This window comes from Archocentrus centrarchus, chromosome 13 (genome assembly GCF_007364275.1).
Source record: "Archocentrus centrarchus isolate MPI-CPG fArcCen1 chromosome 13, fArcCen1, whole genome shotgun sequence".
NCBI lineage: Eukaryota > Metazoa > Chordata > Actinopteri > Cichliformes > Cichlidae > Archocentrus > Archocentrus centrarchus.
In genome coordinates this window covers 24,279,549-24,296,457 of record NC_044358.1, presented here as the reverse complement: position 1 = coordinate 24,296,457, position 16,909 = coordinate 24,279,549, and the positions used below count along the sequence as shown (strand labels likewise).

Sequence of the window (16,909 nt, the reverse complement as noted above, 5' to 3'; positions counted from 1 at the left end):
TACTCTGATGCTCTTCATACCCAGACCTGGAGAACTAGTGTTGCAAACTCTCAGTGGCAGCTGGAGGAAACTTAACACTGGAGAAAAAGTTTGTACCTCTACCCAGCCCTTCTTCTTCCACTACGACTTCATTAGATCGTTTCAGTTTGTTCTCCTGCCAGTGGCTACACACTTACACAGTCAAATATTGACTGAGGGCTAGCCGCTGTGCTCTACCACATTCACCTTGAACTCAAGTTGCTGCAGTACACATACCAAAACCATACAACCAAATTCAGTGTGCTACTGAGTAAATGAGAAAAATTAAAGGGAACAATGATTTGTTCCCAATGAAACTGTCAGTTCCACATTTCTACTTGTCACGTAGGAGGACAGTCAAAGGAGTGATTCACACAGTGACTGATCATAGCTTCTGATAAGCTGCAAACAGCTTGTCTCCAAATTTATACAGAAATCAAATGTGGGATATTTCACAACTCTCAGATGTGTGCTTTTCCAACAAAACTCAGTCCAAACTGATGATACATACAAGCTCTCAACACACTGGAGAAGAAAAACATACCCTTAGAGAATTAGTTCTCCACTTATACTACTCTACCACTCATACCATAGTTGCTTCTTGTAGGGAAGTAGATGAGTAAATATAAAGCTAAACTAAGGATACAACAAGGGGCAGAAATACAGGAAATTCTGACTAAATCCATCTACTGGAATTTAAAGCTCAACTCATATCTGGTTTGTATAAAGTGAAAAGGAATCAAGCCATTTGGTGCAGTGTAGCTACATACCATTAAAATGATGAAAAGGTTAGCATCGGTAGTCTCTTTTCCACACAGCTACTATGAGGAGACACCAAGATAAAAGACTTTTTTTCTTTTTTTTTTTTTTAAATCTATCCAAGACAACAGAGCAATACTGGACGATCCTCTCAGTCTTATTTTGAAACTTAAGTTACTATGGACAGGTTTGCTCCAGTTCTCACAGTTTAGAGTCTTCCTATGGGCAGGTGGTCCTCACTGTCATTCAGCTGTAAGAGTCTCATGTACCATAGTTAGAAAGACTGACTACATCATTTTTAACTGCAAGCTGGAGGACATCTACAACCAGAACCTGCAGTAGGTGGAGAACAGGTGTCGCTATGCTCACTGATTCTACTGCTGTCAGGAAATCCACCCACAGAGAGAGGAGCTTCCCGGAGAGGCAGCTGTTTGAAATATCTATGGAATATCTATCTATTGAATGGATATCAGAGGAAAACAAAATTTATATTACAGAAGGGGTTGAGTTCATTCTTTAATCAGTGATTATCGGATTCTGGTAGCAGCTATTCGTTTCCACACTGAGGACTGTCAGGAAGCCAATATAATTTACCAATGGGGATCATAAACTTGTCAGGGAGCAGGTACCAGTTGAGTGAAGCACAGACAGACACACGGCGTCAGCATTACTTGGAGCCCAGATGGCTAAACGCTTGTCTGCACCATCCCTCCCTTCACTACACTGACCTGCACTGTGCCATCTGTTTAACCAACCATACTGTGCCAGGCCGTGCCTTATAGCCTCAGAACAGGCCAGCTTCCTTAAAAATAGAGGAAGCTTTGATTCAGTCTTCAGGCCTCTCTCCAACTGTCTTCCTCGACCAAAGCAGCCTGGTGCTAAACCAGAGATGATCCCTTTTATGAAATCAGTGCTGGATGGTATGACCAATTTTAAATATACTGGCAGTTTCACAGTATTTCACAGTGCTGTTGTTTCTTCTGCATAAGTGAGCTTTTACAATGGCTCGTTTTCTGTCGTTTTTCTTATGTTATAAGATTATAATCAACTTTAATAACACTAAACAGGCAAAACAATAAAGAATCAGCACTTCTAGCAAAAATGTAAACATCAGGTTCACAGCTGTACAGCCAGTGGGTGTTCATCTGTTCATCTTCATTTGAAAAATTAAGACTGCATGAAATATTATCATTTATGAGAAATAATTGCCAATACAAGCCCTGTGACAAAAATAAACTCCATCTATAGCACATTTAAAAAAAATGTAACTGTACTGTGGGTGTACAGCGACACAGTCATTTCAGCAGTCTTGAGGGGACAAAGATCTCTTATGTGATGGTAACGAGTCTTCATGGCTGCCTAAACTCATCAGAGTATGAGCAGGGTTGCATGCAGTGGACTGTAAGTTGTTTCAAAGTACATTTCAGCCATGGCTAAGCAGTTTACACTTGGCCAAAACTTGCATAAAAAAGCAGCACAATCTTTTTTTAGATCGCATCACTTTTCAGCATCTATCTGATCATCTGTATTTTTTTTAAACCCAATTTGTTCACCATCCCCACCCTCTGCACAGACTCTCCCAGACAGCTCTCCCTTTCAGTGCTAGAATCAGCCTTTGTTAATTATAAATCTCACCCTGTCGTCTTCTTTTAACAGACACAAGGGGAATTACCCCGAGCAAGAGCATGAGATGAGGAGAGACATTATGAAAGGCAAGGAGAAAGAAATGAGACTGACTGATATGAATGAGAAGGTCAGAGAGAGAGAGAGAGAGAGAGAGAGAGAGAGAGAGAGAGAGATGACAGATATGAGGATAGAGAAGATTGTTTGTTTTGGGGGAAAAAAGGACAAAATAAGGACAATATAAGGACTGGGCTGCTTGGCTGACCTCGATTCGGCCATGACTCCTCTGTGCTGGATGGGAGGGGTGTGTGTGTGTGTGTGTGTGTATGTGTGAGTGTGTGGACTGAGAGGAGTCCAGACGTAAACCTACAATGACAAGGCTGCTGTTCCATCAACGCTGCACCCCCTCTGATGAATCAACCAACCCCCAACTGTTTGTTTCCCCTCTGCTCTTCAGTTTGCGTTTGCAGAAAAAAAAAAAAGAGAAGTATTCTGCAGTTTTGTGAATGACTTATACTGGCAAACAAATAGAGCCAAAACTCAAGAGCAAGGCTGGACATTTAATTTAATTTTATTAATTTAACAATTCTGAAAATAAGATTGGGATAAAATAAATTTTTTTGCATTCATTTTACATCTTGTCTTACAAGTGAACCCCTTTCCTTTACAGAGGTGTGCTTGTTTGCCGTGAAATCTCGATCTCATTCGCTATTTAGTTCAGCTCAAGCCAAGATAATGGAAAGGGAGCCTTTGGTCAACAAATCTGTCGAAGAAAAAAGGTGATAAAATGTTTCTGTAGCTGAACCTATGGAAAGATCATTAACAGTTACAGCTAGGCTTGAGGCTCAGTGATCATCAAAGTGTCTGGGGACAGCTCCCCAATCATTTTTAGTTTAAGATGAGTGTGGTTTGCAGAGAAGCTCATTTTTAACTTTTTTCCTGCGGGGTGAAAAATTCTGCTGCGCGGGGAAAACAGAAAGAAGGGTGGGGGAGAGAAAGGTGACTGAAGGACTTAACAGAACTACAGGCCTATAGTAATAACTTAAAGAGCGAACAAATGTAATGAGCTAATACCATTTCAGCTGCTCAGCTGTCCACGTATGTTCACTAATTATGAACGATCATTCATCGCTTTATCAGCAGCAGTTAATGCTGAAAGTGAGAAATAAACTCCCAGTGAGCGTTTCTTACCAGATGCGGGGGCAGCACTGTTGAATTTTTTTTTTGTTTGGGCCACACATTGCAGAGGGTGAAAAGCATAACCTTGGCGATGACACTAATCACTGGTGATCACAGGATGATCAGCTGCATTTATGTCTGAATTTCTGGGTTTCTCACCTAGTCTACTTTTGGCAGTGTGTCATCAGTTCTCCATTGCTCTCCCTGTCACCGCTCCCTGTGGAGGTCTCATAGTTTGCATGAGGCTCTGCCTTTGTAGACATCAGGGTGGAGGCTGCAGGCCAGCAGGAGCTGGCAGTTACCCTTACAAACAAGCTTTAGGCTCAGAAACATTTGCTAGTCTCAGCTTAAATCCCAACCAGACGGTCCTGTGTGCCCCAAACTTCACCTCTTTTTTTCCCTAAATTTATTGAATTTTATTTAAGGGAAATCCCACATATGAGCTTTTTGAAGTTCAAAAGTTTGATAAGTCATTGAGTAACTGCATTAAATAATTACAGATAATAATTATAGACCAAAATACCCATAATCAAGCGGCCCCACTCACGAGCACTCAGCCACAGTGAAAGCATTGTGCATAATTTGGTTTTGTTTATGGTGTGGTGGTCTACATTTCTCAGTGCAACCCATCCATGCATGTGAAAAAACAGTAAGAAGGCTGCACATAAAGAATGCAAGGAACTTGGCTTTATGAGCCTGTTTTATTAAGAGAGGAAGCCCAGCATAGTTGGGAGAGGATAGACAAGACTGTAGTCAGACCCCTGGGGCAGAAGCCAGGCTAGCACAATTTTGAAGGCGGGGGGGGCATTGAACACTGGGAGTACAAACAGGGAGGCTCACTTCAAACAAAACTCTCAATACTACATGGACAGATCCACACTCACTGGATCCACTTATAAGGTAAATAAAAAACAGCATGCTGGTACAAATAAACATACATTTTGAAGGGAAGATAAAAAGGGTGCCGATAGCATTTCTAGGCAGTAAGACAAAGAACAGCCGTAAGCAACAAACTATCAGCTCACTCTGGGAGGAGGACTTAAAGCACTAAGCTCACCGTTTTGGCAGGAGACCCTGAGATGGTGTGCTAAGTGGGTTAAAGCACACCCCAAGTCTCATAATCACACCAACCCACCCCTCCTCCTCCTCCTCCTCCTCCCCCTCCTCCTCCTCCTTCTTGTCTGCCAACACCAGCCAAGGGGAGCAATTTCCAGCCCCACAGAATATTTAGAGACACCGAGGTAGAGAGTTAGATGAAATAGAAAAGACAAAAATGTAAACATGGAACTTCATCCAGACGCTGCTGGAGACATATGGAGAGCCATCACTGAGCATTCCTTACCCAGAGGGGGTGCATCTTTCTTTCACAAGTTTGTGCTGCTGTTCCTCACATTACTACTGTATGTCTAGTGCATCACCCTCACTCCATTGCTGTCCCTATTTTAGCAGGGATGCACTGATCCAGCTTCTTCCTTTTCAAAGAAATGAATTCAGGTATCAGTGCAACTGATTGGTAACACTGCATTACAAATGTTAAATAAAGTTGTTTTCTTCTCTCTGCAGAAGATACTGGGTACAATTCTTTTATGTTTAAGGCATATTAATCCAAACTGACAACAACATGTTGCTGTAAATGTAATAAAAGCTTCCCAGCAGGCATTAAGTCGAATTAGTGTCCTAACTTCTACCTTATATAAACTCTCTAACCAAACATAACCAGTGAAAGCAAATGAGTGCCAAAGAAAAGCCAAAGTATCCTCACCTGAGCTTTCCAGACATGTTGACTCACTCAACCACAGTTTCCAATTAAAATTAAAAACTTCCTCTGACCTGCCAACCCTTTGTTGTTAGCTTCCTCCATGCTACATTAGCTCTCCTGCTAGCTGCTGCTACCACACAGCGGTGTTAACACAGACCTGAACTTATTAGACTGGATGTTGGCCATGATGTGCCAATCGAGCTTTATAATTAACATATCATCCCTACGTTTTATGATGACATTTTCTATCTAGAAAAAAAATGCGAACTGCCCACACCAAGTCCCTCTCCATCATTTGTACACACACACACACACACACACACACACACACACACACACACACACACACACACACACACACACACACACACACACACACACACACACACCATTAGTAGCCAGACACTGTGGTAACATGAGTCTATGGTGAAACTGAAGTACTGTATCTCAGCAGGTTTAGTACAACCCCAGGCCCCACAGAGACCAAGCACTGTTTGCCTGCAGGACTTCGACTGGTGAGAGCAAACAGAGTACAGAAGGTCCATTGAGACTGAGTTGAAGCACAGAGCTGCAGAAAGCACTATACAAACTGAAGCTGTGAGAAAAGAGAAACAAAGACTGCAGCCAGCAGCAGAGAAATTAAACAGCAGCAGAAGTAAATCTCAAAGGTAACTGCACATTCTATATTGTTAAGTATTTGTATTAAGTGCTATAAAATAGCTTCCATATCAACACTTTTTATACTTCCCCTCATCTATCCATTTTCTTAACTGCTTACTCACTTCAGAGTCATGTGTGCACATTTTCAAAACTCTGGGGCAGCTGCTGAGGAAATGACCCTCACTGTAAGAATATTCTCCTTTGCCCTTCTAAAGTACTTCTAAAAAGTACCCACCTGCACTCAGGATAAGGTACCTGGTGAAATTACTCAACTGATGCTACAGTGTTTTTCATAGATAGAACATGGGTGGTCCACCCAGGAATACTGATGGCCTTGCAATTATTTCGCAATTAATTTTGCTGTCCCCTTGTGATCAGTTTGAAAGTTCAGTTACTACTTGGTCATGCAGGTCGCTCAGCTATCTAGGGTGTCTGTGTAGACACAATACAACCAGAACCTGCAGCAGGTGGACAACTGGTGCAAATACTCCAAGTTTACCAAAGCCGCAGGGCAGAAACAGCAACTATCACCACCTGTCCAGGATAGTGACGCTGGAGTCCGTCCACGGATGAGAATTTCAGCTGAGAGGTAGCTCCATTATTATATGTCACAAACCATACGCAGTATTATTTATTCATTTATTTAAGAAAACATGGGTGTGCCTCCTTTTGCACATGCACACACATGCTTGCACGTGCCTCCTGCATCACTAACACCACAAATACAGTCTAATTCAGGAAACACTCAATGCTCTCTAGGTTTTGTTTGAAAGCAAATGTTGCTGAAACATGCAGGAAACTAATGGAATACCAAATATTATTGATAAAGTCCTAAAATGCTTTTATGTTTGTATTCATTTTGTTATTTATTCTTATTTTCTCAATACACTTCTCATTATTGTTGTATTGTTGTACATTATTGTTCTTCTTAGACTGGACTTAAATTTGAAGATCTGTGTAAAATATTTACAAGGTCATCCATTTCTTGCAAAGAAGAAGCAGAGAAGCAGGTGGTGAGTACAGGTGAACACAGCCTATTCAAAAGATATTATAAAGAGGGGTTTGTCTTGACTAAAGGATTACAGGAGAAGGTGTGGTTCTTTTTAACTCACAGTGGTATTGTGTGTATGTGCGTGGGCTTGTTTTACTATTCTATTACTATTCGTGGGATTCTGAAAATGGGGAGCCTGCTATACTGGTGTGGACCTACAGCTTTGTGGAGGCTAAATGCTGGACCTCATAAGCTTTTAAGGGTTAAGACTTCAGCTGTGGTGGTTAAGGTTAAGGCCATGCATTATGTCAAGGCTGGTCCCAATAATGGTGCATTTTTGGGTGTGCAATTGACCTAACCCATTAGGCAAAGTTCAGCGTAGACACAGGATCTGAGTGGATGCTTTGCCTTTAGAATCCAGAGGTCTGCCCCCATTAAAATCACTATGGCTCTAATGCTTAAAAAAAACTATGATAATTTATGAATGGTTGTTTGTTTAAAGTCACACAGAGGAGGTGAGGGAGAGTTTTACATGCCAACAGAGGTTTCAGCCCCTCAGAGCTATCTCAGGCATCTGGGCTGACAGCAGCATCTCTGAAGTGGAATTAAGCCCGAAACCACAGCCAAGTGCAAGGTGTGTCCGCTACAACCAACCCCAAATGCCTAAAAAGATACTCACAACATAGGCACTGTACAACCAGATCACCATCATCACTTTCTTTCTCAAACTTGGCTTCAGCTGTCAGAGCAGAGATGGCATGGAGGCCAACGCCGCTTCCACTTTGTTCATTCCTCACCCTGCAACCACAGTCATCACCGTCCTGGCTCGAACTGGTGCGAAGCTGTGTCACAACAAGCTAGATTCATGCAGAAGTCATCTCTCTTTCTCCCTGTGTTTGGTTTAAAGTGTGGCGTGAGTCCAGGGTGTGGTCCTACAGCCATGCGTGCACCCACACTGAGCTGCACATGTGCTCTCAAAAGCATACACTGCTCTATTTGTTTTCTAGCCTCAGAGAGTTACGGTGTGGAATGAAAACATTTAACTAATGACATGAATTTAAAGAGTAAAAATAGGACAAAAGGGAGGGAAGGTAAGAAGGAGCATTCAAAAGACTAATTTGACATTTTGAGTAATATGCATAATCCCAGTTTTAACACCACCACTCTTCCTTATTTTGCTGTTTTACCCCCAACAATACTTCTATTAATACAAGATAATAATAAAGCAAAAAAGCAATGAAACAGGGAAATGGTCTTCTTACTGATGTGGTAATTTTATCCCCAAAGACTTTCTTTCTAAATTGCAAATATATTGGAAAAAATAGCTTTTTGTCCATTCAATACATAACAAACCAAGCACTGCGTGGTTAACATGCAGTGCTTGGTTCGTTATGTTTGACAGTGCTCTTATCTTTTTGACAAAAGTGAGGTTCATTGTTCATTTTTATAATATTTATGGCTCTCTGGAGACACACACATTTTAATTGTTCTGCCAAACACAGCAGCACAGTATTCCTTTAGCCTTGGTGCATTAAGTTTACGTCTGGTATATTTTTACTGATCAATTTAACATGGCAGCAGATAGTTTAATGGCATAATAGGATGCTATTAACCATTATTATATATTAATTTGAGGTGTGTATTCACCATGTGAGTGTGAGCTGAGATTTCAGTTTCCTTCATTCCATGAATTCATTCCTTCATGCATTTAGCTTGTAATGGCAAAAGGATATAAACAGATATAAAAATACTGATAACATGCCCTTTCATAAACAGCCTTTTTATTATTATTTCAAAACCACCACTCTTCCTTGATTTAACTTTCAGCACTAAAATTAAGCGCATTTCCCAAAACTCAAACTATTTCTTCATAAATTAGAAGGGGGGGCGGGAAAGGTGCCTGGAGGCTTCCCACGGGGCTGCCAATATTCCAAACTCAAACCTGGGAACCGCTTAAGAGAAACAGCCATCTGTAGACGACTGTGCATGCTGTGTGTGCATACACAGAGGGGAGAGCGTCTGTGGTAGTAATGGGTGCAGGTAAGTCTGTGTTGAGGTGTTTGGGTTGAGAGCAGCGACAGTTTGAGAGAAGGAAACTTGGCCAAAAGCATGTCTGAGACAGACGAGGACAGAGAGGTGTTATAAGTTTCTGAGTGCCTTTGGGGTGCAAAAATGGCTCAAGCGAGTTTCAGGAAGGTACAGGTGATAACGGTGACCTTACACACACACACACACACACACACACACACACACACACACACACACACACACACACACACAGTTCCAGCACAGACACAGTATTCACTGTCTCTGTGCCGTTCTAAACCCTTTTCTTCGTAATCATACTCATTAGAGAAAGAGGAGATCCGCTCCACATACACGCTCTCTCCAGAGACAAACACACAACAGACTGTGCATTTCCTCCATGACTCACACACAATACACCACCTCTCCCTCTCTGAGACTCTCACCTCTCTAAGGGGGGACTGTATCACAATCACACTTGTTTTTAAATAGTCACTTGGTTTTGTTCTTCTTTTCTTGATTGTGTGCCTTTCTTTTGGTTATTACTGTTTCTAAGGTAAAGCCTCTCCTGCCACACTGAAATGAACAGTTATCTAATCAGAGCTCAGCTGCAGAGGTCATGGGGAAAATGCAGAGAGAAAAGGGAGGATGAACCAAGGGAGTGAAAGAGGAGAAGGAACCACATAGGCTGTCTGTCTTTTTTTTTTCTTGCAACAGTCCTCCCTTTCAGCCTCTCCCTCAGTCTGTCCTCCTATCCCTCATCCCAGGCCTCACTCCCTCCAAGTTATCAGCTCATCCATCTCCTCCTCTCTCACAATGATAACAGCTTCTGCTGGTGTGTGGAGGAACACTGACTTTTGTCACTTCCTTCCCCCCTCCATTGCTCTCTGGCCGACTCCTACGGGACAGTTAACAAGCCTGTCACTGCTTCACGCACTAACATTGGGTGGAAAACAACTGCATCGATCACTGCCTTCAGCTACAACAAACAATTACACTGACAGCTGACGCTTTTGACATTTTCCCTCCAATGTAAAATAGATTTTACCACATAAATATTTTCCAGAGCAGTGCATGATCTAAAAGCACTGAATGCCAAGTCTGCAGTGTGAGAAAAAGATTAAAAAACAGCCAGGGAGCTACGCATTACAATGCAAGTGTTTCAAGGGCTGGCACCAGAAGAGCTAATTACAATACTGTTAATTTAATCAGGCACTTGAATAAACAGCACTTGAAGGCATACAAGTTTTCACATGTAGTGGCTCAGGAAAACTCTGCTCAGGCTCAGCAAAAAACAAAACAAAGATGATGTATGTGTGAGGGTAGGCCAGAAGCAGGAGCCACGCTACTATTTATGTTCACCTGAAAAGAATTTATAAGAGGCTTGTTTGAAGCATGTGACCACAGTTATGCCTGATTTATAGTTCTACATTAAATCTATGGCAGAGCTCTACACCCTATGCTGCAACCTAGACACTGCACTTCAACAACTATAAATCAGTCTTTTGGTTGCTATATGCATAAACACAGTCTACTGATTAGCACAATGAAAACCCCTGTGAATATCAGTGCAGTAGGTTGCTGACAGACAGACAGATTAATGCTAATGAAAGTGCTAGTATTCTGTCAGTGTAGGCTTCATAATTTGTGTACACTCAAGAATCAGTTTCAAAGACTTCCTACATTTCAGCTGTTCAATATCCAACATGAACAGCTCAGTTTCACTTGTGACAGCAGAGTATAAATGCAGCTATATCACCCATTCAACAGAGTATAACATGAGCTTTAGCCTCACTACTGCTGTCCAGCATGTGTACTTGAGAAATACAGAACTTGACAGTATCTTTGTTAAATAAAGGCCAAAATCATACAACCACCAGTATTCTGCTGCAAAAAAGGTTATGTTGGTGGTCAAGAAAGTGAAAAACATTCACTGGAAAACTATAACAGCTAATACTGGAACAGTTAAGGATTAAGAAAACAAAACAGCTGATGTACTGCTGAGAAAAGAAGCAGTGAAACCACACAAGCGCGTGCACATGCACCACACACACGCACACACAAAATACTCAAGACAATAAAAGGCCCCCAAAAGTTACAGCAGTATACTGTATGTTTGCTAGAAATCCCCCTCATAGAGCAGACTAAACTATCATCTGCCCTGCTGTAGCAACAGCATAAAACACATTACCATATCATACACTCTCTGAACTGAGCAGACCAAATGAACTAAATAACCTCCATCACAGCATCAAATCTGATTTTGAAATGAGGGGGGGAAAAATGCACATTTTGATACAGTACCATAATAAAGTGGGACAAGAGGCATTCAGGGAATGACCACATGCTATACTCATTAGCATTAAAACAATAACTCCACAGTGAGGAGCAATGGCTTGAGATCTGAGCTGCGAAAGACAGAGGATGGGAGAGACCGCATGTGTGTATGAAAGTGTGTGTTATACATATATGCAAGTTTGTATATGTATGCATGCCTGCTGGCACGCATAAAATGGTGAAAAATAGACATTTCACATTTGATGTTTCATGAAACATTTCACATAAAGAAGAAAAGAAAATTGCTTAAAACATCCTCACCTAACCACCTCATTCCTACGCACAGAAACACACATGCATAAGGCCCTGTGGGGTGTGTGCAGTCTGTCTCCGTTTAAAGGACATGTAGGTCACTTAAAGCAAACATCCTGTGCGACACAGGAATGAGGAAACATGCAATCTGCCTACATGTTCCTGACGCGGCTTGGAGAATTTAGAAGCAGCCTTGTTCTCTCCAGAAAAAAGGATGAATCCAATCTTAACTATCCTAACAATGAAAGGGCAGGGAAACACTCCAGGATTTCAGCTGCATGCCACAGACAAACTGCACAGAGCCTTCATGAGCTTGAAATGAATGTTTAGACTCATACTCTGTGAACTGGTCATTATCATGGTGACGGATCAGGGTAACACCATTTCACTCCCCGATGCCTAACGGCTGATTCACAGCAACACTCATCTCCACCAAACAGTTGCATCCTTCTCAGAATACACTCACTTCCTGTCCAGCAGTTCAACCTCCAGCAGGCAGCACAGCAGGAGAAGGAGTAAAAAGGCTGAGGAACACCTCAAGAAAATAAAGATTGAATTCCCCCATGAGAGGTTCCTGGAGGAAGAAACCAAACTGTGGTCATTCACACATCCACTTAACATTGAAAAACTGACTCATTGTTGAGACATAATGGGCTGAAACACAGCAGCCTTTGTTGACTTTGTATTCAGACCATGTACTGAGATGAAGGGCTTTTATACTTCCTGTTTCACATTATCATTTTTGATTGCTGTCGTTAGCTTCAAGTTTCATGCTAGGGCTGGGCGATGTATCGAGTTTTAAAAAAAAATATCATATATTTTCATATGCAATATAGGATTGTTTATATCGACGTAGTCCAGTTCGCGTTACAATCATATTTGTAGCTTCCACCAGTTCGCCTTTCACTTCTCCCAGTAGTCCTCTGCACAACTTTACTCTCTCCGCTTTCACCCGTTAATCATGCAGGAAGCGACAGCATGGCAGTGTTCCCAACTTAGTGACTGTGTTGCTAATTTAGCAAATTTTCAGACCTCGCTGGTGACTTTTCTTTTCCCAAAAGCGACTAACGACAAATTTAGCGACTTTTTCCGGTGAGGTCGGAGAGTTTGGAAACTTGAAATCCTCCGCTGTCACCCGTGTGTTTGTGTACATACAGCCTTCATAATGCGTCCGTTTGTACGCTTTGGCATTGCCCGAACCCCCAAGAGTCCCTGGCTGCAGGTAAGAGAGCGCCGCCATACGCAGGAGAAGTTGGTTTGTACCGCAGTAAGTACGTGACCTTAATAGCGGAAGTGGATCTTTTTGGTGTGCCTGCAGACGCTGCATTGATCGAGTGGGCCTGTTGCAAGTAAGCAACGTATTACATCCATTGTCCCCTTAAAATGTAAAATCTTGTTTTCAAGGGGATCCAAGGCAGGTTGGCAGGGACCAGCAGGTGCTCTTGCGTAAAAAGTAACAATAAGACAACTACTTGTCCCAAGTGTGTGTGCAGCTAGCCACGCATATGTCTGAAAGAGAGTATAAATCCTCCCTAAATAAGATAGCAAGTAAGCTCATGACCTGACAAGTGTGTGATGGTCAAGCTCATGTGTATGTCGAGTGCACGAGGTTAATTCACTGCGTCTCACTCCATTAAAACAGATGGAGACACATCAGCTGTTTCTTTATCCCATCCTGCAGGATTTCCTGTTTCCAGAGCATTTCTGGCATGCTAGTGTAAAAGAGCTTATTGTGGAAACACACACACACACACACACACACCACCTGTCATCTCCACATGTGACGCCTCAGTTAAGGACAGATACTAAGCAGGTGTAACAACATAAACTTCCCCTTAAAGCTGTAGATGAATACAGCTGAAAGAGGTGAAATGAAGACATTACAGAGAAAGGTGGCTGCTGTCCCTTTCATCACCATGGCATTTCATATTAACGGCTGGGGTATTTGAATGCTTGGAAGTCTCTAGAACAAAGGCTTTTCCCTAGAGATCGACTGAATGAAACTGTGCTTTTAGCATCATGATCAGCATTACTCACCATCATCAATCCTGTTTAAGAGCGGGCAGAGAGACACTTCACAAATGGAAGGGAGGAGGAAGAGTAACAGCTGAGCGCTCATAATGTTATAAAAGTGAGGACATTCAGTGCTGTTGAGGGATGAAGCAGGTCTATAGCCAGTTAATGAAGCTATTCCTACCTTTCATGGCTTGATTCAATGTGAGAATTCAGAAAACCCTCAAACCATCGAATCGAGTTTTCTAACACTCTTGAAAATCTTAAAGCCCATCTCAGTTTCAATGAGGACAGATCAAAGTATTTACATTTAATCTCACTGCCTGTCAGGGCTAAGTACAGGCTCTTCTTGAGTAGATATCCATTTATAAAATCTGTAGCATGGCCTTCACTTTAAATTGCTAAATGGACTGCATTATACAGTCCTGTGTAACTCACTCTTTATGTACAGCACTTTATCAGGCTGTCTAAATGCCTTTGTAGCCAATGGATCTTCTGTAACCCTGTCACAAGCTGAGTGTTAAGTCCAGTAACACTGTAAGTGTTTTGTGGATGGACGATGAAGCACTCTCTGTCTCTCTCTTTCTCTCACTCTCCCCCTCTGTTACCAACACTGACCACGAAGAGGACGCAGGCCAACCTGTGGCAAGACAGGCCTCCTCGACATCTGGGTTTATCCTCGAGCTAAAACCAACAGGCTATATTTACCCCGGTCAAACACATTCAGCACACAGGAGTCAGGAGGAGAAAGACGGAGCCTGTGCTGCTAAGAAGACCTCTTTAAAAGAAAGAAAGTGGTACATTTCATATATTTACACCCAGGCCTGCGATATCTGATTCATTCTCTTCCCTGAGAAGAAGACACAGATTGGTAAACAACACCTTGAGGGAATTTGACCTCTGAGGGAGTGAGAAAAAAAAAAAAAAGCAAAGAGGAGGCAGTTTTGATAGATCAGCTGCCTACCTAGAAAATGTTTTTATCACTGCACAGGAGCCATAAAGCAGAGACTCTTTCAGGAAACTGGTGTGACCTCCCTCGTAAATCCCTGACCTCCTGACCTGTCATGAATGCGACTTATGGATCAACCCTCGAGGAAGGAAATACACATCAAAAGAGAAAGAGAGTGTGTGTGTGTGTGTGTGTGTGTGTGTCTCCGGGGGGGGGGGGGGGGGGGGGGGGGGGGGGGGGGGGGGGGGGGGGGGGGGGGGGGGGGGGGGGGGGGGGGGGGGGGGGGGGGGGGGGGGGGGGGGGGGGGGGGGGGGGGTACTTGTCACTGATCTAATGCTATTTGATATTAAACTGTAAAAACTGAACTCTAACACAGAACACATATTCAGCCTTGTTTATGCACAGTGAGTTTTTTAATCTACAATATCAAAACAACCTTGATTAGTTGTAAACAAGAGTTTTTAATACACAAAGATGCTGCTCAGTCCAATCTTACTCAATTATCTATATCAACGACATTACCTGTCATAAATATTTTTTTCCATTACACAGGGACATGTTAATGCTCACAGCTCATGGAAACTGTGGCTTAACACACTGCGGTAACCCACAATATTACATAAAACTACACTACATTACATAATTATCAAATAAAATGCAATTTTCTGTTCTTTCTGTTGCATTCACACTTGCTACACCCACACAATACCTCTAGGTTTCTGTTTTGCTCTCCCTCTTACTGCCTGCTCTTCCACCTTATATACAAATTTCTGTCTTACTTTATATATGGGTGGCTGTAGCTCAGTAGGTAGAGCAGGTCACCCTACTGATCGGAAGGTCAGCGGTTCGATTCCTGGCTACTCCAGGCTACATGCCAATGTATCCTTGGGCAAGATACTTAACCCCAAGTTGCTCTCCGACCGTCCTGTCGGAGTGTGAATGTGTGTGAATGTTAGCTAATTAAAAGCACTTAGCTTAGTAAAACATGGAAGTGCTTGTATGAATGGGAGTGCATGGGTGAATGTAAAACATGTTGTATAAGCGCTTTGAGTGCTCTGACTCTGTGTAGAAAAGCGCTATATAAGAACTAGTCCATATAAGGCGGAAGTACTGCATTGTAACTGTATTCTAACTTTAATTAAATCTGATTGTACTTTAATTGACTGCAGTTTCATTTGATTGTTTTAAATGTTAAAGAAAAAAGAAGTCCACACACCAGCATAAGCTCCTGAGTAATAATATAACACAAAACCATTATGTGAGTAACGTTTCGGGCCACAATTGTTTTAAATGTTCTAATCGATTTATTTTCCTAAAATTTTTTAATTATATCTTACAAACATACCTGGCCATGCTTTGCCTATTTATCTTTTTTACCTGGCTCAGATCCCTCTGCCTGCATTAACGATGTGCTGGCCACAAACACTGACACAATCTCTGTCCAGACATTCTAGCTCATTTGCATGCAGGGTAAACAAAAAGAAGTTGCATGGGTGCTTGTTGAAACACTAGCATAATAGCAAAAAACCACAGATTTCTTTGCTTGAATTCACGATGAGGTGAAACTATTACTGTAAAGACACAGAGTGTAAAGGTGCTTTTCCCACAGGACCCACTGTGCTCTGAAACACACTTTCAATAGCTTGCTCAGTTTGCTGCTGCACTGAGCAAAAGCGCTACTCAGACTTTAGGCACTTTGACGCCAATATAAATGAGAAATCCAGCCCGCAGCTGCAGCAGGAAGAGAAGCAAGATGGGGGAAAAGTTGATACCTGCGTCTGAATTAACTTGGAGTCATGTGACAGACTGGAGACCTGTCCAGTGTGAGCCCTGCCTCTCACCCAATGACACCTTGCTACCATATCAGATTTGTGGTTGAGCTGCACATATGATCCATATACGAGCCTCACTGCCCACTTCACAGAGATCATACTGGACTTCTTGTATATATAATTGGAGTTTATTGTATAATGCTCTACAGTACATTTATCATATTCAACTTCTGACAGAAAGTAAATAATATTTACATCAAAATTAACCTAATATCTTCATTTAGGAGTAAAAAGGAACCTTTAAGATTGATGATAGTGATTCGTACCATGACATATATCAATATTGACTGATATGAATTGTGATAAGCCGCAGTGGGACTAAGTATATATGTTGTAAGAGATGCATGTTTTTAAATTATTGAAAAACACTTGAAGTAGAAGCTTGTTTGTCTGCAAGTTTAATATATCAACAATAATAAATTCACACCAAAAAAACAAAAAGAAACACAACAAAACAAAATCTGATCACCAATAAAACCACCTGTTGATCATTGTCAATTAACTCCCTCACA

At 41.9% G+C, this 16,909-nt stretch overlaps 1 protein-coding gene across 1 annotated transcript in view; it reads right to left on the bottom strand.

Moving 5' to 3' along the window:
* The window catches only part of sipa1l3 (signal-induced proliferation-associated 1 like 3), an 82,291-nt gene that overhangs the window by 59,474 nt on the left and 5,908 nt on the right, over positions 1–16,909 (bottom strand).